Source organism: Balaenoptera borealis (genome assembly GCF_965194805.1).
Source record: "Balaenoptera borealis genome assembly, chromosome: 8".
In the NCBI taxonomy this organism is placed as follows: domain Eukaryota; kingdom Metazoa; phylum Chordata; class Mammalia; order Artiodactyla; family Balaenopteridae; genus Balaenoptera; species Balaenoptera borealis.
In genome coordinates this window covers 91,305,618-91,331,403 of record NC_138865.1, presented here as the reverse complement: position 1 = coordinate 91,331,403, position 25,786 = coordinate 91,305,618, and the positions used below count along the sequence as shown (strand labels likewise).

Sequence of the window (25,786 nt, the reverse complement as noted above, 5' to 3'; positions counted from 1 at the left end):
CTTTAAGTGACACAATACACCAGATAGATTTAATTGATATTTATAGGCCATGCCATCAGAAAATAGCAGATTACACTTTCTTCTCAAGTGCACACTGAATATTCTCCAGGATAGATCACATCTTGGGTCACAAATCAAGCCTCAGTAAATTTAAGAAAATTGAAATCATATCAAGCATCTTTTCTGACCACAACGCTATGAGATTAGAAATGAATTACAGGGGAAAATCTGTAAAAAACACAAACACAATAACTATACGTTACTAAATAACCAAGAGATCACTGAAGAAATCAAAGAGGAAATCAAAAAATACCTAGAGACAAATGACAATGAAAACACGATGATCCAAAACCTATGGGATGCAGCAAAAGCAGTTGTAAAAGGGAAGTTTATAGCAATACAAGCCTACCTCAAGAAACAAGAAAAATCTCAAATAAACAATCTAAACTTACACATAAAGGAACTAGAGAAAGAAGAACAAACAAAACCCAAAGTTAGTAGAAGGAAAGAAATCATACAGATCAGAGCAGAAATAAATGAAATAGAAACAAAGAAAACAATAGCAAAGATCAATAAAACTAAAAGTTGGTTCTTTGAGAAGATAAACAAAATTGATGAACCTTTAGCCAGACTCATCAAGAAAAAGAGGGAGAGGACTCAAATCAATAAAATTAGAAATGAAAGAGGAGAAGTTACAACAGACACTGAAGAAATACAAAGCATCCTAAGAGACTACTACAAGCAATTCTATGTCAATAAAATGGATAACCTGGAAGAAATGGACAAATTCTTAGAAAGGTATAAACTTCCAAGACTGAACCAGGAAGAAATAGAAAATATGAACACACCAATCACAACTAATGAAATTGAAACTGTGATTAAAAATCTTCCAACAAACAAAAGTCCAGGACCAGATGGCTTCACAGGTGAATTCTATCAAACATTTAGAGAAGAGCTAACACCCATCCTTCTCAAACTCTTCCAAAAAATTCCAGAGGAAGGAACACTCCCAAACTCATTCTATGAGGATACCAAAATCAGAAAAAGATACTACAAAAAAAGAAAACTACAGACCAATATCACTGATGAATATAGATACAAAAATCCTCAACAAAATAATAGCAAACAGAATCCAACAACACATTAAAAGGATCATACACCATGATCAAGTGGGATTTATCCCAGGGATGCAAGAATTCGTCAATATATGCAAATCAATCAAAGTGATACACCATATTAACAAATTGAAGAATAAAAACCATATGATCATCTCGATAGATGCAGAAAAAGCTTTTGACAAAATTCAACACCCATCTATGATAAAAACTCTCCAGAAAGTGGGCATAGAGGGAACCTACCTCAACATAATAAAGACCATATACGACAAACCCACAGCCAACATCATTCTCAATGGTGAAAAACTGAAAGCATTTCCTCTAAGATCAGGAATGAGACAAGGCTGTCCACTCTCGCCACTATTATTCAATATAGTTTTGGAAGTTCTAGCCATGGCAATCAGAGAAGAAAAAGAAATAAAAGGAATACAAATTGGAAAAGAAGAACTAAAACTGTTACTGTTTGCAGATGACATGATACTATACATAGAGAATCCTAAAGATGCCAACAGAAAACTACTAGAGCTAATCAATGAATTTGGTAAAGTTTCAGGAAACAAAATTAATGCACAGAAATCTCTTGCATTTCTATACGCTAATGATGAAAAATCTGAAAGAGAAATTAAGGAAACACTCCGATTTACCATTACAGTAAAAAGAATAAAATACCTAGGAATAAACCTACCTAGGGAGACAAAAGACCTGTATGCAGAAAACTATAAGACACCGATGAAAGAAATTAAAGATGATACAAACAGATGGAGAGATATACCATGTTCTTGGATTGGAACAATCAATATTGTGAAAATGATTATACTACCCAAAGCAATCTACAGATTCAATGCAATCCCTATCAAATTACCAAGGACATTTTTTACAGAACTAGAACAAAAATTCTTGAAATTTGTATGGAGACACAAAAGGCCCCGAATAGCCAAAGCAGTCTTGAGGCAAAAAAATGGAGCTGGAGGAATCACACTCCCTGACCTCAGACTATACTACAAAACTACAGTAATCAAGACAATATGGTACTGGCACAAAAACAGAAATATAGATCAATGGAACAGGATAGAAAGCCCAGAGATAAACCCATGCACCTATGGTCAACTAATCTATGACAAAGGAGGCAAGGATATACAATGGAGAAAAGACAGTCTCTTCAATAAGTGGTGCTGGGAAAACTGGACAGCTATATGTAAAAGAATGAAATTAGATCACTTCCTAACACCATACACAAAAATAAACTCAAAATGGATTAGAGACCTAAATGTAAGACTGGACACTATAAAACTCTTAGAGGAAAACATAGGCAGAACACTCTTTGACATAAATCACAGCAAGATCTTTTTTGATCCACCTCCTAGAGTAATGGAAATAAAAACAAAAATAAACAAATGGGACCTAATGAAACTTAAAAGCTTTTGCAAAGCAAAGGAAACTACAAACAAGACGAAAAGACAACCCTCAGAATGGGAGAAAATATTTGCAAATGAATCAATGGACAAAGGATTGACCTCCAAAATATATAAACAGCTCATGCAGCTCAATATTAAAAAAACAAACAACCCAATCCAAAAATGGGCAGAAGACCTAAGTAGATATTTCTCCAAAGAAGACATACAGATGGCCAAGAAGCACATGAAAAGATGCTCAACATCACTAATTATTAGAGAAATGCAAATCAAAACTACAATGAGGTATCACCTCACACAAGTCAGAATGGGCATCATCAGAAAATCTACAAACAACAAATGCTGGAGAGGGTGTGGAGAAAAGGGAACTTTCTTGCACTGTTGGTGGGAATGTAAATTGATACAGCCACTATGGAGAACAGTACGGAGGTTCCTTAAAAAACTAAAAATAGAATTACCATATGACCCAGCCATCCCACTACTGGGCATATACCCAGAGGAAACCATAATTCAAAAAGACACATGCACCCCAATGCTCATTGCAGCACTATTTACAATAGCCAGGTCATGGAAGCAACCTAAATGCCCATTGACAGACGAATGGATAAAGAAGATGTGGTACATATATACAATGGAATATTACTCAGCCATAAAAAGGAACAAAATTGGGTCATTTGTAGAGACATGGATGGATCTAGAGACTGTCAGACAGAGTGAAGTAAGTCAGAAAGAGAAAAACAAATATCGTATATTAACACATATATGTGGAACCTAGAAAAATGGTACAGATGAACCAGTTTGCAGGGCAGAAATAGAGACACAGATGTAGGGAACAAACATATGGACACCAAGGGGGGAAAGTGGCAGGGGTGGGGATGGTGGTGTGATGAATTGGAAGATTAGGATTGACATGTATACACTGATGTGTATATAATGGATGACTAATAAGAACCTGCTGTATAAAATATAAATAAAAATAAAATTCAAAAAATTTTTTAAAAAAAACAAAAAAAAATCTAAGCTGGAACATGGAAAATCAAGAGGAAAAAATACAGAAATGAACATAAAGGACACATGGGACATGGTGAAAAGTCCAAGAATGAGAGGAGAATAAAGCAGAAGCAATTTTTGAAGAAATAGTACTGTCAAAAATTTTCCCAAAAATGACCGAAACACCAAGAAGTACGACGAACTCCAAGAAGAATAAATACAAATAAAACCAGCCCTAAGCACTTTACGGTCAAACTACTGAAAAACAAAGACAAAGAGAAGACCTTAAAGTCTCCCAGAGGTAAAGAGATATATTACCTTTGAAAGAACAACACAAACCATCAGCTGATTTCTCAAGAGGAAAAGAAAAAAAAAGCAAGGAGATAACAGAATGATACATTCAAAATGCTAAAAGAAAATAACTCCCAACATAGAATTCTATATTCACCAAAAATATCCTTCAAAGTTTAAGGCAAAATACAGTTAATACAAAAACTGAGAAGATTTGTGATTAGCACAAATACACTCATGGAAATACAATTCAAGAGAAAGGAAAATAATCACCGAAAGAACCACCAAGATACAGAATAAAATGTAGAACAATAAAAAGGGTAAATATGTCAGTTATTCTAAGTAAAATCGACTACAAAATAATAGTAACAATGTCATATGGAGTTTAAAATATATCACTAATATCCTTGACATTCATAGCACATAAGGCAGGAAGGGGCTGGTCTACCATTTTTACATTATTCAGAACTACTAAAAGTAGTAAGACATATAATACTTCGATAATTATTTGATCAAAAGGAAGGCAAAAAAAGAAAAAAACTGTCATACTACATTGAATAAGATTTTCTAAGTTACTAGCAATCAGACAAATCAGATTAAACAATACCATTTTTCATATATCAGAATGCAGACATTCGAATGTTTGATAATATCAAGTCTTGGTGAGTTTGTTGGGGAATTGAAACTCCTACACACTGCTGTGGGGGGGAATTGGCACAGGGAAATTAAATGGCAATGTGGAGCTGCTATCAAAATACAAAGGACAGGGAATTCCCTGGGGCTCCAGTGATTAGGACTCGGCGCTTTCACACTGCCGTGGCCTCTGGTTCAATCCCTGGTCGGGGAACTAAGATCCCTTAAGTTGCACAGCATGGCCAAAAAAAAAAAAATACAAAGTACAAATGCCACATGATCCAGTAATTCTTTGAAGCATCTTCCTTAGAAAAGTATTAATGCACTTTTACAAGATGTGAAACAGGATTTTTATTGAAGAAATAAAACAAAAACAAAAAAAATTTTTAAGAAGGTAACTGCTAAACTGACATATTTGTACGTTAGAATATTATGTAGTATTTTATAAGTATTTTAGATATAAATCTATTGTTGAATAAAAGAAGCATGTGAAAAAAATTATGTATACTGAATAATAGTTTATATAATTAAATACAAAGAAAAGAAGTCAAGAAAGGAGAAAAAAAGAACAAACTAGTAGGACAAATAAGTATTAAGATAAGTTTAAACCCAAATATATCAATAATACATTGAACGTGAATAGATCAAATACATAGATAAAAGAAAAGGTTGTCAGACTGTCAGATTAAAAATGAGCAACTTAATCCCAAAGAAAATGATGTTGAGAATAAAAGGATAGAAAAATTATAAATGCCATGCAAACACTGACCAATTGAAAGCTGGTATGCCTTGACTACTATAAGACAAAGCAGACTTTAAGGCAGGAAGCATTACTAGACAGACATAAAGAGGGACATTTTATGATGATAAAAGAGTAGATGTAAAGGGAAAATACAAGAGGTCTAAATATGTATGAATCTCAGAACATTACCTTAAAATATATATAAAACAAAAAACTGGCAGAAATAAAAGAAGAAATAGAAAAATTCACATCATGCTTAGAGACTTTAACACATCCTTCTCAATAACTGCTAGAAAAGGTAAATATACCGTCAGTAAGGATATAGATTTGAACAAGATGAACAAGTGACCCTAATGGACAAATACAGAACAGTGCACTCCTAGTGTCAAATATACATTCTGTTCAAATGCCACACAGAACATTTACCGAATTGTCCAAAATCTGAGTCAAAAACCAAACAAATTTCAAAAGATTTAAATAATATAGTTTATGTCCTAGCAAACCACAGTGGAATTAAGTAATAATTAATATCAAAAAGATAACTAAACAATCCCCATATGTTTAGAAATTAACTAGTACTCTTCTAAATAGCTCATGGGTTAAAGAAGATAATGAATATGAGAAATATTTGAAGTGAATGACAATAATTTTTTTAAAACTACATATGCATTTTTGCAGATGAAGAACTAGAGCCACACTTAGAAGAACATTTATGGTCTTAAATGTGCATATTTTAAACAAGAAAGGCTAAAAATCAATTATCTCAACACTCACCTTAAGAAGACAGAAAGAGAAAAGGATATCAAATTAAATCCAAAGAAAACTGAAGAGAGGAAAAAGTAAAGATCAGATCAGAAATTAATTAAATAAAAAACATCCATATGAGAGAATCAACGAAGCAAAAAGTTGGTTCCTTGAAAGCCCTAATAAAATTAACAAACCCCTGCCAAGACCAAGAAAAATGGCAAAAAGGAAGAGTTACAAAGGACATCAACTATAGTGTCTACAGACATTAAAATATAAGTGGATATTACTAACTTTAAGCTGATAAATTTGAAGTGATAAATAGTCCTTAGAAAAACATAACTTAGCAAAAGCATCAGAAATCTGCATAGGCCTATATCCATTAGAGAAATTGAATATAGCCTGATTTTTTTCATAGAGCAATATATTATATAAACATTTCCTTATGTCACTTGTTCAGTTATAGAGGACACTAATTATAGCAGTTAGTTAAGATTGGGGTTTCATTTAAGCTTTAATAATTCTTAACCATGTGACCTTCAATAAATTATTACAACCTTCTTATGCCACAATTTTTTTAAAATACTGACCCCAGCGATGGGATATTTCATTTACTTAGTACAATCTGTGGATCTAAGAAATGTTGATAAGGATAGCAATGAGTATGTTTAATGACTGCATAGTAGCCTATTGTCCCCTCTTATAAACACTATAAGAAAATCCTGTTTATCTTTATATGTATCCCTAATTTCTTCAGGATAAAATCCTGGAAGTGAAATTGATGGACCAAAAGAGATTCATGATGCACAGGGCCCATTGTGCAGAAAACCTAAATCAGCTTACACTTCCAAAAACAGTATAAAAATGCTCATTTCCCTACACTCTTGTCCACTTCGATATTTTCCTCTTATAGTTTTGCCAATTTGGCAGAACAAAGTGGCAGATCAGTATTATATGTATTTTGCATTTTATTTACTATTAAACATGTAATTTGGCTTTCATAAACTGCCTTTTCCTATCTTTCACCAGAGCAGAAGAGAGGGAGGAAAACTGGCAAATCACAAAGTCCTGGTGGTCAAGGGCCCCAAGGCAAATACACATTGGTTTGCAAACTGGCCCCAGCATGCGGAGGGCAAGCAGAGACTGAAGAGGCACAGCATTCCAGAGTGGTAGGGGCAGGTTTATACAGCGAGGGGACTTACTCATGAGAGTTCTCTTGGGCGGCTGCATAACTAGTAGACCTCTGTACTGCCCGCCAGAAAGTTTATATGGAATTCTTGGGGTTCGATCACGTATACCATCCAGATGGTCTCAGCAACACATTGCTCTCCCAAGCCTACAGCCTTGAAAACACTCCCACATGGGAACGGAGGGCGGAACATAGATTCCAAGGACAGGGGAGGGATGAGGAGCCTCTGACTGCCCAGGTACAGCTCACAAGTCAACCAGAGGTCACGTCCTCTCTATTACCTTCTCCAAATAATACAACCTGAAAATTTTTTGGCTAGTCTTCCCTTTCTGGGGACCCAAAAATTGTTTGCACATGGGCCTTCTTCTTGACAGCTCTTCTTTCCTCCATTTTCCCTCTGGGATATTGTATTTTTTCATATTGATTTATAAGAGCTCTTTATAGAGTTTGTGGTTTACCTTTTAATTCTGCTTAGGTTTTATTTACTTTCATTCTCATTTAACAGTGACAGCATTAAGGCTATGGATTTGTCTCTGACTGCAATTTCGGTCATATCCTACGGTTCTTACAGGGAGTTTTCTCATCATCATTATCTTCTCAATTTTTTGCATCTGCAATTTGTTTTTCATAGTATCTGGGTTTAGTACATAAATATAAGAAAAAACAAAATCAGAACAGCACAATTACCATTCACATTATCTGTTAGGTTTTGATTCTTTAATAATAATAGAATATTAAACAAAGCACATAAAAACCATACTATGAGGATATTCTCAATTAGAGTGGTTGGGCTTCTTCCCAATTCAAAGGTTAAAAAAAAAAACATACAGGAGCAGGGAGAGAATATAAATTCTAAAAGCAAAAATTATACATATTCACTGGCAGAAGTTGTATGTAGTTAAAATGATATTGCACCCATTATCAAATAATGTTTCAACATACCAGATGTAATCTATAATGCTTAGGTCTCAGGAAATGAGACAATTCAATGCCAGGCTGTGGACAGACACCAGCTGTAGCTGAGTCTTTAGCAATCTCAAGTGAAAAATATGTCACCACAGCAAACTTCCCTGGGGTCTGTTTTACTGAAACCAGAAATCACTTCCATGATTAACAGTGTATGTAGCATTGTTTATATTGTAGCACTGACAGTTTAAAAACTGTTGACATTTCCAAAAGAGCCATCTGATGAGAGACTTTGAAATTATTTCAATTGAGGACAGCCATGGCTTCTTGTTAAATTAAGCTCCTGTTAGATGCCTAGAGAGATAGGACATGAGGAAGCCCAGAACAAGGCCCTATCCAATAAGATACAGTATAATGGGCTATGAGAGCTTCGAAAAGCAAAGTAACAAAAGATGGGTAAAATATACAACTGTAAAAGGGAAACTGATTCTATCCTCTATTTTGGCACATGTGCCCCTGTTCCTGTCAAAGCATAACTATAAGAATCTGGGGCACAGGCTATTCTCTCTCTTTTTTTTTTATTATAAATTTGTTCATTTATTTTGGCTGCATTGGGTGTTCGTTGCTACGCACGGGCTTTCTCTAGTTGTGGCGAGCAGGGGCTACTCTTTGTTGAGATGCACAGGCTTCTCACTGCAGTGGCTTCTCTTGTTGCAGAGCTCGGGCTCTAGGCGTGCAGGCTCAGTAGTTGTGGCGCACAGGCTTAGTTGCTCCACGGCATGTGGGATCTTCGCGGACCAGGGATCGAACCCGTGTCCCCTGCATTGGCATGTGGATTCTTAACCACTGCGCCACCAGGGAAGTCCTGGGCTTTTTTCAAATGCCACACACTTAGAGGATTTCTTGATATCAGCATTTGGCAAACTGATCTCTCATAGAATCCTTATAACCCAAGACACATTTAATGCTGGTCTGGGAAACATGATTTGGAATCTATTTGTAAATATGCTTACTGACATGCATACAATATATTGCCAAGTAGTGTGACACTATGTATAAGATAGTAACAATTGTGTTATTATGTATTTTATATATTTCTTATTTACATAGGAAATATAAATATATATAAAATGCATTTATATAGTATACATTGTTATTATAGATACAGTTGATCTTTATTATTCTTGGATTTCATATTTGCAATTCTGTCTATTTGCCAAAATTTATTTGTAACCCCAAAATCAATCTTCATGGCACCCTTGCAGTCTCATGCATTGACATTTGAAAAGCAGGGAAAATTTTGAGATGCCCAATGCCCTCTTTCTCAGCTGAAGTTGAACAAGGCAACATTCTACCTTCTTGTTTCAGCTCTCCTACTTAAACAAATGTCCTTTCATGGTTTATTTAGTGCCACGTTTCTCACATTTTTATGCTTTTAGTTGGTGATTCTACACGAGCCCCAAGCATAGTGCTGAAGTGCCGTCTAGTTTCCTAAGTACAAGAAGGCTCTGATGTGGCTGACAGAGAAAATACGTGTGTTAGATAAGCTTCGTTCAGGCATGAGTTATAGTGCTGCTAGCTATGAGTTCAATATTAAAAAATCAATAATGATATTAAATAAAATGTCTTTAAATAGAAACACACATAAAACAACTGGTTATATATTGACCAGTTAACAAAAATGTTGTGACCAAAGGCTCTCAGGAACCTAACCCTGTACTTCCCTTAGGAGCAATTATGCAGTATTCACTAATTCAGTGTTTGAGGCAACCTTATGGAAGATACAAGAATGGATGATATACATAAATGAGTCAAAGAAACTTTAGGAACTTTAATTTCTTTTAAGCTAGAGAAACGAGCCTGAATAAGGGACATCTCTGGGGACTTCCCTGGTGGTGTGGTGGTTAAGAATCCACCTGGCAATGCAGGGGACACAGGGTCAAGCCCTGGTCTGGGAAGATCCCACATGCCACAAAGCAACTAAGCCTGTGCACCACAACTACTGAAGCCCGCGTGCCTAGAGCCCGTGCTCCGCAACAGGAGAAGCCACCACAATGAAAGCCTGCACACTGCAACGAAGACCCAACGCAGCCAAAAATTAATTAATTAATTAATTTTTTTAAAAAGAGAGAGACATCTCTGGTAGCCATTTATTTATTCAATCAATGAATGTATATTGAGTTCTTTTATGTGCTGGGCATAAAGTGGTACACAAAGATATTGTCCTGACTTTCTGGAAGTTTGTGTTCTAGAAAGAAAGGGCCACCACTCATATATGTTTTATAATGCACAACCTGACTGCGGGGTACAGATGTAACCAAATAATAACATTAATGACTTAATGGCCACAAACTTGGATCAGTAAGAACATGGTTCTCTTACAGAAAAGACACCCAACTTAGATGGAAGGTGATGGAGAGAATATTCCAGTCAGAAAATATGGCCTGGGCAAAGGTCTGTAGCAGGAGGGATCGTGACATTCTGTAGAAACTGAGAGAACATTATGCCTGAAGCAAAAGAAAGAAAAGAAAAATGTTCCAAAATAAAGCTAAAGAGACAGGCAGGGGGTGAACCATCCAAGGCCTTAGAAGCCAAGCTAAAAAAAATGTTCATTTTATTCCGAGTGCAATGGGAAAACTAACGAGAGGTGATTATTTACCTTATAAAGATCACTTTGGCTGCAGTGCAAAGATGGCAGAAGTGGGTGGTCTAAATCAATGTGGGAGGGGCTTCCCTGGTGGTCCAGCAGTTAAGACTCCATGCTCCCAATGCAGATGGTCCAGGTTCGATCCCTGGTCAGGGAACTAGATCCCAAATGCCGCAACGAAGATTCCGTGTGCCGCAACTAAGACCTGGCACAGCCAAATAAATGAATATTAAAATTAAAAAAAGAAAGAAAATAATTCTATACATATTACTCTACACCTTCCCTTTTTCTCTTAACACAAAGCATGGACATATTAGCCAGTGATAAAGGTCAAATTTCTTTGTTCTAATATTTTTGTGCATATATATATGTATAATTTTATATAGCTGGAATAGTATGCATGTTATTTTTTTCACTTCTGGGTCTTCCACTTTACCACAAGCAAATTAAAACTTCAATGCCTCAGTTTTCTCACCTGTAAAATGAAGTTAATTTTGTGAGCATTTACTGAGTTAGTGTATATAATATATTTATAACTATACCAGACATACTAAATACTATTGTTATTATTGTAAGGAAAAATTGGCATAGACTCTCTAGGCATGCAGGCTTCAGTAGTTGTGGCACGCGGGCTCAGTAGTTGTGGCCCATGGGCTTAGTTGCTCCGCAGCATGCGGGATCCTCCCGGACCAGGGATCGAACCGTGTCCCCTGCATTGGCAGGTGGATTCTTTTTTTTTTTAATGTTTTTTTTAATTTATTTATTTATTTATTTATTTATTTATGGCTGTGTTGGGTCTTCGTTTCTGTGCGAGGGCTTTCTCTAGTTGTGGCAAGTGGGGGCCACTCTTCATCGCGGTGCGCGGGCCTCTCACTATCGCGGCCTCTCTTGTTGTGGAGCACAGGCTCCAGACGCGCAGGCTCAGTAGCTGTGGCTCACGGGCCTAGTTGCTCCACGGCATGTGGGATCTTCCCAGACCAGCGCTCGAACCCGTGTCCCCTGCATTGGCAGGCAGATTCTCAACCACTGCACCACCAGGGAAGCCCGGCAGGCGGATTCTTAACCACTGAGCCACCAGGGAAGTCCCCAATAGACCTTTTTTGAATCTCTTTGTAGATTCATTCCAGCATTCCTTATTTGCCTATATAATATGTGGTTCTTTGAATTTCCCTTTGAACCAATCTTACTGGTTCTCTTATTAACTAATGAGCTAAATAAAATCTTGATACACATTTCATTTTATATTTGTATGAGAATCATGATTCCACTTTTTTTTGAAGTATCTTCAACACTATAATTATAATAGTCTTTTTTTTTTCAAAAAAAAACCAATGTCAAAATGGGTTTTTATGTCAAATGTTTATGCCCACTTTTTACAAACAACACAAGGATATTCTCACACATGTAAAGGTACAGACACATATAAAAAATATGGAACACACATACCTTCATTATTAAAAGTGCTTGAAGAAATCAGCATACTGAAGCATAAACCAACATTAAGAACTCTAGAAGAAGGACTTCCCTGGTGGCGTAGTGGTTGAGAATCTGCCTGCCAATGTAGGGGACATGGGTTCGATCTCTGGTCCAGGAAGATCCCACATGCCGCAGAGCAACTAAGCCCGTGAGCCACAACTACTGAGCCCATGTGCCACAACTACTGAAGCCTGTGCGCCTAGAGCCCAAGCTCCGCAAGAAGGGAAGCCCCCGCTCGCCGCAACTAGTGAAAGCCCACGCGCAGCAATGAAGACCCAACACGGCCAAAATAAATAATAAAAAAATTTTTAAAAAGAACTCTAGAAGGGCAAAGAAGTTTAACACTGAAATTCCTTAAATTTAAATCATAAATAAATACAGCTCTGGGTTTGTAGCAAATGTATTTTACTGTTTAAAACTTGCAAAATGAATTAATGTGATTCTGACTCAGCGTTGTCTGAGCACTTACAAATTCATAAATAAGCCACAACAACCATGCCAAGAATATTTCTTGAATGAAAGGTAAATAGCTACAAGACCTTTGGTTGGTACCCTGAAAAATGAAGTACAGGTAATTAGCATAACAGTGACTTACTAATCCTGCTGTTGGAAAGCATGGTAAGCATTACATCATGTCTGCCCATATTTCCATTTACAAAAGAAAAGATGTAGCACACTTAAATGTGCAACTCTTGAAATGAATTAATAAATATATTTCTGACTTATATGGGTACCACTATAAGTAACCTCAAGGAATCCATATCATTTCCACCCAGAATGTTTGCTTCTTGTAAAGAAAGACAAGTCTTTCCCACAAAAGGTCAAATCACTACTTTTTATGGAATGTCAGCTAAATGCTAACCAGATATCAAGGCTTCTAAAAAGTTTACTTGCCTCTAGACCAAATGTCCCCTAATTTTGTCTTAAAGGACCAGACAGTAAATATTTTTGACTTTGCAGACCACAGGGTCTCTGCCACAGTATTCATAGTTGTACAAAATACTGACAGTATATCAACAAATGGGTATGGCTGGGTTCCAATTAAATTTATTTACCAAAACAGGCAGAGAGCCAGACTCGGCCCTAGGGCCACAGTTTGTTGACCCCATTGCTCTACACTTTCCTCTAGAACTCACAGTTAGTGCAAAACAAAGACTGAGGAGAGGGGCATAAATATTCCTGTCGCCCCCGCACCCACTGCTAGGTCCCTATTTTCCCAGGTGAATCAGAGCTCAGGGTCCTTGTGTCTCCCTAGAACTGTTTTCTAAATAGCACAGTAGCCCCTCAGGCAAGCAGCGGAGAATCTCTCCTTTGTCTTGCTTACTAGTATCCCAGATTGTTCTTCCGAGTCAGTGAAGAAGTGAAGATGCAGAGGACATTTTCAGAGAAATCTTCTGTAATATGTGACTCAACCTCACTTCAAAGGGATCCTCTTCTGGCTCAGAGAAAGGCCTTCTAACCTGAAACACCACTTCTTTCTCAAAGGAAATTAAGTGCCAGAGTGTCTTAGCCTGCCATCTTGTGGCGAATTGGAGTATTTCCAAAGGGAAATCCTTGGACCAAGACAAGGGCAACAAGATATTGAAAACAGTTCCCTTTAGCTCCGTTTCCGGAAAAGAATCTGAAAAGGAATACATATACATACATATATACACATATACAAATATATATATATACACACATATAACTAAATCACTGCTGTGCTGTACACAAGAAACTAACACAACATTGTAAATCAACTATACTTCAATTAAAAACAAAAAAGACAAGGGCAACAAGGTGACATGCCTGCTTCATAACAGCCACTCTGTAACATGTGCTAGATATGCGTCTATACAGGGAACCAAAAGAGCCACAATCTCTTGTCCTCAAGGAGCTTACAGTCTGTAAGACAGGAGATGAATACTAATCTTTAAATTGCACAAACATATGTAAAATTACAACCATGAAAAATGGTCTGAAGGAGCCTTACACAGGTGCTCTGAAAGTAAATAAAAGGGATTCGACGGAGGCAGGGAAGGTGGAGAAGCTTCCCTGAGGATGGGATGATTAACTCAAAGTGAGTAGGGATTTACCAGGCAAAAAAGTGAGGGAAGATGATTTCAGAGAAAGGGAACAGTGTCTGTAAAAACTCTGTAGCAGGAGGAAAGCAAGGGGGACTCTGGTCTGAGATAAGGCCAGGGAGGTAAAGAGGGGCCAGTTTATGCAGGGCCTCAGAAACCATGAAAATGAAGGGGGGTAGTTTTTTATCTTATAAGCAGAGTGAAACCATAAAATGGTTCTAAACAAGGAGGCATGACAAAATCAGATTTACATTTCACAAAGATTACACTGTGTATCAGTCAGGGTCCAATCAGGAGACAGAAACGACACAGTGATTTGAAGAGGGAAAGTTTAATATCAGGAATTATTAACTATTTAACAGGAGGTCAGAGTAATGAGGGACTGGCCTGTAAGACAGGAAGAGAATTCTAAAAAATACAGGTGTAGCAGCTACAAGGAAGAGCCACGCCCCAAGGGAGGGCCTCCCACTCCCAGGGCTGAGACCCAGACCTTGTTGGAGAGGGAACCTCTGTGGCTCCCTGGATGGCAGAGAAGCTGCAGAGCTGGAAACCGGTCACCATCCCCCTCTAGGGTGCCAAGGGAAGCCGTTCAAGGGGCAGGAGCTCTCTGGAGGCACTCTGCTATGAAGCCACCCAAAGGGGGCACCACGAGAAGTTTCTGGCTGCTGGGTGCTCCCGGCCACTGTGCACTGCAGGAGCTGGGCCCAGGATCCTGGGGCTGGAGAAGCCGAGCACCCAGCGGAACCTGCAGAGTGCAGGACATCCCAAGGAGGAAAAAAAACTCCTTCCTCCTACAGTGTCTCTCTAGTGCCCTCTACTGACAAAGCTTAGCATCACGCCAGCCCGCAAAGGAAAAATATATAAAGGACCCAGTAGAGCAGGCAATGCAAGTGGATTTGAAGCTGAGAGGCTATAAATTGATAACCAGCACACACTGGCCTCCATGTGGTGAGCCTTCTAAAAGAGGAGCAAACAGACCAGTTAGGAGGTACTTAAGTAGTCCAGGAGAGAGAAGAGAAAGTGGTAATAATCTATAAGGTGCTGGACAAAATACACTTGCAAGTCCCCCATGGGCTACAGGAAAGACACCAAGAAGCACAGTTTATGTCCTTGTGCTCAATGGACTTGCAGAAGTGCTGCCTCAGAAAGCATGGCTAAGAGAACGAGGAGGGTCAGCTGGCAGGGGTCCCAGGACAAGAGATGGGCAGCACCAGCCATACTGAGGCAACTCTTTCTATACAAAAGGCACAGGAGTAGTATTGCTCCCAAGAGACAGACTTGCCAGGCTTAACAAACACATCAGGGGCAATCAAAGCTGCACCCAATCCATGCAAATACCACCACAGCCGGGCTTGCAAGAGCAGGCCTTTTGGGTCTCATAAGTTACTAGAGAAAAGTGAGCATGACTTGTGACAAACCATCCACTCCCATTTTTAAAAAGCTTTTAAATGAGTGGTGTTTTTTTTTTTTTTTTAACAGCCAGCAAGCCTGACTTTCTGGTCTTTCATACAGATCTTGAATCTACCCACTGTACCAAGATCATCAGGGGGGCAGGGTCCAGGTGAGGGGGGTAAAGTGCCACAGCTTGTCTGTAAGGAGTCACCCCTCATTTTTCCAAACCATTAACATCGCCAAGTAGTAGAACTTGAGTACCAACTGGGAAGCGAAGGTTGAGGTAAATTTCTCAACAACTAAAATTTACTAAACACAAAGATAAACAACAGTGTATAACAGATCCCTCTGGGAGGTGAGACTGAGGATGGGGAGGGGAGCGGGGCAGTGATTTTTAAATAAACCCTTCTATGTGGTTTGATATTTTTTTAACCAGGCCTGAAAGGAAAGTGGAGAGAAGCTTTCCAGTGGATAAGAGAAAGTTGTTAGATTATGACATTGGACTGGAATTGTAATTACTCAAAGAAGATTACTTTTGAGTCTGTAGGTGACCAGAGGACTTCCTATCTGAGAGTGGCTAAAGAAGTTATAGGATATGCCTGACATAATCAGTGGGGAAAGAACAGTTTCCCTCTGCTGGCACCCCTTTGATTCCAGCTCTCAATACAACTGCACCCCTAGCGTTGAGAAAGAATTATGTAGAATAGAGCTCTGTTTGTTCAGTGGAACTAGGATTTGGACAAGTCTGAATCTAGGGGTAGCCTTGGTTCCTGAGATAGAGATCAGCAAGCTCTTTTATTCCGGGAAAGTTTTGCTTGCTTCTTGCAGGTCAATTTTGATAATGCTGCAGCATCAAACCCAAACTCTTCCTGTTTTGGAGGCGTGAATCGATATATCAAAATATTTTGAAGCATGAATCAGTCATGAAACAGACCATCCTGGTGCATTTGCAAAGAAGGACTCAGCTAAAAACTTCTTGAATCCATCATCCTGCCCATAAAGAAGATATAAAAGGGTCAGAGTAAAGTTTGGAAGGGAATTGGAGGATTTCTTCGGAGAGCCTTGCTGATCCTCCAACCAGAGGTGGTGGGTGTGAGAGCCCTACCTTTCTAACTTCAAGCTTAGCAAGGGGACCTCTGCAAGACCACCCAAAGAGCTTACACTTCAGGAGTCCCAGTGGATCGCTGTCTACTCCCACCTGGGAAATCTGGAGAACAGTGGTGCCTTCCACAGGTGGCTGATTCTTTTTCTTGTGGTCTTTCAGAGGTTCCTCCTGCAATGCCTCTCCTCTAGCAAGTCCCTGACTACACCCCACCACCCTCCGCAACTTCCGCATCTAACCGTACAGCTCTAGGCCCTCTGCTGAGGTCTCCTCACCTCTGAGCAATGCCTTTGTCTTTTCCAAGTGACCTCCACGCCAGCTCCCTACCACAGACCCACTTGGCGCAGAGAAAACTCACTCATCATTGCCCTTCTCTCATTATTAACGTGTTCATAATCTAATTCGACCCAGGGAAAGAAACTGCACTTGTCTCACCCTCAAAGATTTGAATTAACAGCTTGGACACCGGCCATTAATAACAATTCAACGAGAGAATATTGGTACTTCGACTGCAAAGAGACCAAAACACACACAAACTCACACACAATTTAGATTTCTGGCTTGCATGGGTGGGGCTACAAAATATTCCACCCTATGTACATAACTATATTTTAATTAACAAATCCCCTATTTGTTAGACGGTTCGACTGCTACCAACTTATTTTATTAACGCAATTCCTGGAAACCAAATTGCGGAGTCACGTGGGACTCCAGTCAGGCGCAGAGCTAGGATTCTAACGCACCAGAAGAGAAACGCCACGCCCAGCAGGCCTCGGCGCCTGCGCACTGGAGCCGACCTTCACGGTCGCGCTTGCCGCGCGCGTGTATCACCCAGGAAGTGCTTTTTCACATCCATCTTCCCAGCTCCCGTAGGCCTCCTTCCAGAAATGCAACTTTCACTCCTGCTTCCTAGAGGAACCTGTTTCCAGACGGTTAGGGGTGGCTTCTGGAACCGCCCAGTCCTGAAGAGCACGCCCCCTACGTCCCTAACGGAAGCGTGTGCTCACCATCCAATCTGGGGGACTGGGCGGGGCCCCAGGGAGGGAGGAACCCTATAAGCGCCGAGGCCCCGCCCCTTTCGCATCACCTGTTCGGGACAGGTGGCGTGGTATTGTACTGAAAGATCTGTGAGGGATAAAGAAAGTACTAAAAGTTCCTGATGCTTATAGAGCATAAATAAGTTGTAGCTGTTGTTACTGCCTCCATGGCTACTCATTTTCCTTCCAGCGTCAGTAGTAGTTTGTTTCCACCTCTCCCAAGATTCCTCTTGCGCGCTCAATCATCTTTCACCTTCTCAAGAACTTCTAACCAGTTGTCACTCCTGTGGCCTTCACTTTATACTTTTCTAACTGGACCTTCTCCTTCAGCCCGTCTTCCCATCATTTATACACAAATATCCTGTTCTCTTGGCTCCTCACTGCTGTATCTACCTCTCCTTTGTCGCTCTTCCTGTCTATTGAAAACCAAAAAGTTACCCCGTCTGTCTCTTCTTCGTCCCTCCAAGCCCATCTCCTTCACTGGCATCTGGCTGCTTCTACTCACTCCACTAAAACTGTCCTCAGCAAGGTCTTCAGTGGCCATATCATTAAATCCAAAGGACATTTCCGTGCTGCGTTCCCTACAGCACCTGACACATCTGCCTGTATTCGCTGTAAACCCCTTTGCTGCTCCCTCTGCTATCCATAACGCTCACACTCCTGAGAGGTTTTCCTGCCGCTCTGATCACTCTTTATCTGCCACGGGTTTGTCTTCCTTGCCCTGCCTCCCTCTGCTGGTTCCCAGGTCACACTAGTCCTCTGTGTCACTTTCCACACTTCCACGGGTGAGCTGTCTCATGTCATTGTTTTGCTGTGCCAATGACTCCCAGATCCATACCTCCAGCCCACATCTTTCTTCTGAGCTTCAGACTCTTGGCTATCCCAAAGGAACTTCTGACTTAGAACCTCCAAAACTTATCTTTTCCAGACAACCTGCTTCAACTTCACATCTTTTCCTGTGTTCCTCATCTCGGTGGATGGCATCATCTGCTGCCTCAAGCCAGGAATCGAGGCGCTACCTTAGACTCCTCCCTCTCCTCCACGCCCAGTTGTGGATCAGTTTCCCTAGGAAACAGACACTGAGACTTATGTGCAAGTGGTTTGGGGTTATAGGAGTGCCCTCAGAAACAGCACCTGTGAGGGCTGAGGGAGGGAGGATCGGGGGAGTTGAACTGTTCACGGTAGCCTCAGCCAATCCCGTGGTGAGCTCTGGACCTGGAATGGCCCTTCAAAATTGTCCCAGACTTAGGCAAGGGGTGGAACACATACCCCCCCAATTAACCTGTCACTGGATGTGGTGGGCTGCTCTCAGGAGGGGTTGTGACCTTAGGTGAGGTGGCTCTCCTTGCTGAGGGTAATTCCTGTGGAGGGATTAGGCTGACTGCCATCAGCCATCAAAACTCCCAGCACCCTGGAGGAATGAATGCCTAGTCTTAAAGAGGGAACCTGGGCATCACACCACAGTACCCACTAGACCCCTCACACTCGAGTTAGTCATCAACTGTTTTACCTATTTCTACACTTTAATATTCAAATCAGATCCCACCTCCTTCACACTACTCTCTTTACTAGTCAAAAAATATCTGAGAGTTTAAATGTATCAGGCACTCTGGCAAGGACAGAACGAGGGGTCAAGCAGACACCATTCCAGCTTTTAAGATGCTTACGGTCTAGTTGGGAAGCAAATAATCATCCAAATATACACTTTAAAACTGTAAGTGTTCTGAAGAAAAACTAAAAGCGCAGAATGCTGTGAGATCTTATAACAAGGGAGGCTTGCCCAGCCTGGGAGTGGGGTGGAGGCCGGGAAAGCTTCCCTGAAGAAGTGTCATTTGAGCTGGAATCGGAAAGATGAGTGGGCATTAGTAGGTGTGTACTTGGTTGTTGGGGTGGGTAGGGTGGGAGAGATGTGGACTGGCTAAGGAGACTGCCTGTGCAAAGGTCCTGAGACAGGTGGAACAAGGTGTTGGAGGACCCAAAAAAATGCCAGCACATCTCAGCATGTCTGGAATGCAGAAACTGAGGGGGAGGAGTAGTAAGAGATCATCTGAAGAGGCAGGCAGGAGCCAGGTCCCACAGAGCTAAATATTTGGATCTTTTTCCCTAAAAGTAATGAAAGCCCCTGAACAATTTTAATATTTATGTAGTATGATATACCTTAGGCAGAATATTCAACTACCCCCAATCAATGCAGATAAAATGGATCATATAGATATACAAAATAGTTAAAATCTAAATTCTGCTAATCTTTTTTTAAATTTAATTTATTTATATTTATTTATTTAGTTTTGGCTGCGTTGGGTCTTCGTTGCTGCACGCAGGCTTTCTCTAGTTGCGGCGAGCGGGGGCTAATCTTCGTTGCGGTGCACGGGCTTCTCATTGTGGCGGCTTCTCTTGTTGCGGAGCACGGGCTCTAGGCGCACGGGCTCTAGGCGCACGGGCTTCAGTAGTTGTGGCACGCGGGCTTAGTCGCTCTGCGGCATGTGGGATCTTCCCAGACCAGGGCTCGAACCTGTGTTCCCCTGCGTTGGCAGGCAGATTCTTAACCACTGCGCCACCAGGGAAGCCCAATTCTGCTAATCTTCAGTGCTGGGGGCAAAAAAAAAAAGTTTTTTAGTGCGGTACTATTATTACTACAATAGCCTGCTTCTCTACCTCTAATGGCTACTCATGGTTCCTCTGAAAAATAACACCTAGCTGCTACTGACTGCTTACTAAGTGCCAGCATGTTAAGTGCTTTGCATAAATTACCTGACTTAATAAAACACCTTTACAAAGTGGGTACAATTTAGAAACTGAGATACAGAGAGTGCAATTCGCCCAAGTTCTTACAGTCAGTATGTAAATGGCAGTGTAAGACATGAAGCCAGATGTCCAATTATAAAGCTAAAGCTCTTGACTGCTGCACTCAATACCCCACTTAAGCTTTGGGAACCACCTAACTGCACCTGACTTTGAGTATTTCCCCACTGCCCTGAACTTCCTCCCATCATGCCCTGCTCATGAGCTCGGACCCCTTTTGTAAATCAGTGTCAACCTGACTCCAGGTCAGGTTTGGAACATACACACCCTTAGATATCACACAACAAACCACAGGCTACCTTTTGAAGGCCACTCCTAGAACCAGAGCACTTTCTCCTAGTGATTCCACCCAGTCCTGACTTATTCTCCCTTTACCAGCCCATGATTTTCCTGCCACAATCTTCTGGCAGCTAAACCTACCAGTTTTAACAAATACTTGGTAGAGGCATGCAAACTTACCAGAATATGATCCAAAGAAAAACAAGGAGGCAAATCTACTGTAATCTTCTCCTAAGATTATTATGATTGTTTTATCATCCTGTTTGTGATTTTTACGTTAAAGCTCACCCTCTATTTCTAATCAAGAGGTGGAATGTTCCAATTTGCAGGCTTATAAACAATTGTGAAAATATCCACTAGATGTCAGCCTTGAGCTGCAATGGGGTTCCTGGGATGTGGCAAAGGACTAAACCATTAAGGAGAGCATAGGACAGAAAGTGTTTGGAGTTTGGATGATTTTTCCTTTGCACTGTGAACTAAGACAGGAACGCTAGTTAGCTTTTTTTGTTTTTTGTTTTTTATTTTTGGCTGCATTGGGTCTTCGTTGCTGCACACAGGCTTTTCTCTAGTTGTGGCGGGCAGGGGCTGCTCTTCATTACGGTGCTCGGGCTTTTCATTGCGGTGGCTTCTCTTGTTGTGGAGCACGTGCTTTAGGCACGCGGGCTTCAGTAGTTGTGGCTTGCGGGCTCTAGAGCGCAGGCTCAGTCGTTGTGGTGCACGGGCTTAGTTGCTCCGCAGCATGTGGGATCTTCCCGGACCAGTGCTCGAACCCGTGTCCCCTGCATTGGCAGGCGGATTTTAACCACTGCACCACCACCACCAGGGAAGTCCCTAGTTAGCTTTTTGTATGAACACAATGGTTTGACTTTTCAACAAGTATAAATAGATCAATAAATTACATCTTGTCACTCTGCTCAACAAGCTTAATATGACCCCTTTTCAGAGTAAAAATCACACTCCTTACCACAGCCTATGTAACACCCCACTGGTCTCACTCTTCCATCCTCACCCACTTCAGCCACACTGTCCTCTGAACACACCTGAAATTCTTTTCCCAGAAATTCTTGCATTAGATTCAGGACACTGACTGTGGCCACCTTCTCAAGAGAGGCTTTCCTGGACACCCTTTGTAAAACAGCACCCATCGGGCACCACCCCACCCATAATGTCCCACCTCCTTACCCTGACTTATTTTTTCCTAACACTTTTCACCGCCTAACATATTACATTTACTTACTTATCGTTAGTCTCCCTCTGGAATGTTAGTTTAGCTCTCTTTGAAAGCAGGAACTTTTTGTCTTGTTCACTGCTTTTTCCCCAGAGCCTAGAAAAGTGCCAGGTTTATAGGAGATGCTCAATAAATACCGAATAAATAAATGTCCTTAATTCAAAGATATTAAGAAAAGATGTCATACTTCAAAGAATCATTTGTTATCATTCAATAACTACTTAGTAAATACCTAATATAAAGAGAGCACTGAATTATGGGAGGTACAAGATAAGACATTATCCTTTTTTTTTTTAAAGCTTTGTTTGTTTTGTTTTGTTTTGTTTTTAATTAATTTATTTATTTATTTTTGGCTGTGTTGGGTCTTCGTTTCTGTGCGAGGGCTTTTCTCCAGTTGCGGCAAGCGGGGGCCACTCTTCATCGCGGTGCGTGGGCCTCTTCACTATCGCAGCCTCTCTTGTTGCAGAGCACAGGCTCCAGACGCACAGGCTCAGTAGTTGTGGCTCATGGGCCTAGTTGCTCCGCGGCATGTGGGATCTTCCCAGACCAGGGCTCGAACCCGTGTCCCCTGCATTAGCAGGCAGATTCTCAACCACTGCGCCACCAGGGAAGCCCAAGACATTATCTTATTGTTGGGAAATACAGTCTCTTGCTCTTAACTCATAAAATCCCAGTGAGCAGGCATGCACAATATTTTAAGAGGCTTTACAAACAGAACAATATGAATATGACAATCATGGCTGCACATTGTAAGAAACTATGGAACAACAAAAATATGATGCATGCATTCATCTCTAGGCATTTCATTTACTACCCTAACTCCAAACAGAAGAGGGTTCAATTCTTAAACCCTCTGAAAATGTTTCTGCACAGTAGGAGCCTTTCTTTGTGGAAATCCCCTGCATTTGAAACCCATTTATTTTGCTTTGTCCTCAGTGACAATGGAGACCACCCATTTACCCTTATTCCTCAAGGTGTACTATTTCAAGGTGTTCCTGGCTTTGATCTTTAATTTGTAGCTGAGAGAGTTATTTTTTTGCCCAGAAGACTCATGACTAAGTTTCATGATTTCCATGTCCATTCTCTCCATTCCTATATCGTCTGCCCCTGGGGGAAAAAAAAATGTAATAATCATTGCCTTTTGGGCACAAAATTTTGAGAGAAAGTCAAGAAACATAATCCACCATATGTATATGTGGCCTCCATCAAACCATAGGAGTAAATTCAGGCTCCTTTGGTCCCTATAACCAATGATTTAGTCTCTTTCCAGCCCCTCTACCCTCACAGATGCTGTCATTATGGAGAGGAAAAACAAGGAGAGAGATGTTTAAGTAGATTATCACTGGAAGATGATTATTTAAGAATATGGGAGAATAACTAGTAAATCTTAAGTGATTTTACTCTCCAACACAGGTTTGCCTGTAATGTTGGTGATTTTTTATGTGAGACAGATGTATGAGTTTCAGGCAGAGAATATTTGGGTGCACTCTCCTCATGCATCTACAACCTATGGTTTAATAGGATATTTTCTCTCCTCTTGAAGAAGATTTAGTCCTATTTCTTAACAGTTGACAAGCATACAAATGTTTCCCTCTGAAATCTTCTCTGTTGCTTTGAACTAGAGCCAAGTACAACCCATGCATAATTCTGCTAATTTATTTCTTCTCCTTACAGAAACTTTCCAAATAAATGCGGCCACTTGAAAGGTACTAATACAATTAAAGTGAAAAACTCATTTCAATGGATTTTATTTCACCCTAAAACATTATCTACATAACCACAGTCTGAGAATTTGAAGCTTATTCAGATAAAAGGCCTAATGAGACTCTGATAAGTTGTGAATATTAGCCCATGAGATTATAAGGGTAACTTGGCTGCTTTGTAATATTATGCTGTAGGCAAACTTTAGCCATTAAGTAATACCTTAATGGACTAACAGCAAGAAACTGAACGAAACCCTCCAGACTGTGGTGCTCATTGTAGTTCTAAATTTAAGGTTAGAACAATATTTAGTGCTTCTCTTATCCTAAAGTGAATTGTATCAGGGAGGTTTGGAAACCAGACAGCGTTTAACAGAGAATTCTTGCCCTTACAAAAATAGTTAATAGACTGACCAGGAGAAAGTTCTTCTTGAAATAAGAGCCCACGAAGAATTGTTCAGAAGAAAGGCTTAATTTACCAGTTAGCCAACTTCTTTACCCATTCCTTTCTTGAAAGATCTTTATCCACTGTTTCTCTCAAAGTCAAACTGCCAGAACTTTCTCATGAAAACCCACAATTTCACTTACCTGTGCTTCGTCTAACAAGTGTGTTTCTCCAGCCCTCTCCTTTGGTCTGGGATCTGTAGTATCCTACTTGCCTGCCCTCTTCGTGGTCCTCAGTGAAGATCAGCACCTCAATTTAGTGTGTCCAAAATAGGCCTTAGGGGTAATGGCTACCTTCCGTGGGCTAGGTTTAACTCTGCACGTTAGGCAACAGCACAAACCAGGCTATGGCTTCAAATCGGACCCTTCGTTCTGGTATGGTGGGTTTTCTGGGTCAGGAGCCCCAGCCTCCCTGCCTCCCATCTCCTTACTACCTGCCCAACCGAGCCAGGGGGCAGAAGGGGTCCCCCCATCCCCTGCTCCTCCTGGCTGAGTATGTGAGGCTGGCCTGTGGGCTTCATTGCTAGCTGATAAAATGGACCCTGCTTCTGCTTGACAAACCTTGCTCTCTCTACGGCCACACCAAAGTATGCAGGTCCCCAGGGACACAGCGGGGTCTCTCTCTCTCTCTCTCTCCCTCTCTCTCTCTCTCTCTCTCTCCCATCTTAGGTCTAAGCCACATTCTCCAACAGAATCCACCAGATGCTCTGCATTTGGGGGAAGTATTAGACATTTGCCAAGCCAGTAATAAGATGACACCTTGGTCTCCATTTTGCTGGTGATTCTTAAATGAACTCTTCCATCAGCCAGAACCTTGGAAAAGAAGAAAACTGGGTTGCATCAAAGCCCATCTTGAACCCCTAATACATTTGTGATGCCATGACTCAGATCTCATGTGACAGACACCAAGGGATGAGGTTTGAAACCAAAGCACCCATGATGAGATCGAGGCTCTTACTGTAGCCACAGCAGCCGAGTAGCTACATGAACCTGGGTGACTGGCCTTGGCCAAGATACCAGGTTACAGCAGCGTTTACTGTAGAGCTGCAATACCAAGCACAGCTTTGGCTAGAACCCTTGGGTGCCAAACAACAGCTGAGATTAAAAAAAGAGTAATAAACAAATCAAAAGCATCCATTCTAAGATCAAGGGCAGCTTTTCTTTGGACCATACAATGAGCAAGCAAAAATCTGGCCTTGAACAAAGATACTGATGGGAGAGAAGCTCTCACAATGGCCTTAGATCTGCAAGGCAATGCTGCTTCCCAAGGACTTTTGAGTCCTGGTGGAGAGGGCAAGGCACTTGCTAGAACCAGGAAAGGATCACTCCAAATGAGGCTTTCTTCAAGCACGGGTGAGAGCCACAATGGCTAGACTAGGCAGACCTCTAGTGTGGGAGCTTCTGGAGTATACGCATGGCTTCCCTTTGTTTCTCAGGCTATGCAAGGGACCAGCAACAAAGGCTGTCAGAGCAGAGAGTAAGAGGGGCATCAGGAGAGTACTAAGAGTCTCCAGACAGGATACCACATTTCCTGTCTCAGTGAATGGCAGGACCACTCACCCAAGTCAGAAACCTGGCTATCATTTGCTCCCTG

The 25,786-nt window shown here is 40.8% G+C and overlaps 1 long non-coding RNA gene across 4 annotated transcripts in view; it reads right to left on the bottom strand.

Moving 5' to 3' along the window:
• The window catches only part of LOC309634304, a 265,444-nt gene extending 248,008 nt beyond the window's left edge, over window positions 1–17,436 (bottom strand). For all 4 annotated transcript variants that reach the window (XR_014247956.1, XR_014247957.1, XR_014247958.1 and 1 more), the window contains exon 1: window positions 10,682–17,436. This is a non-coding gene — a long non-coding RNA (uncharacterized lncRNA). The remainder of the gene's footprint in view (window positions 1–10,681) is intronic.
• Window positions 17,437–25,786: the final 8,350 nt, after the last annotated feature.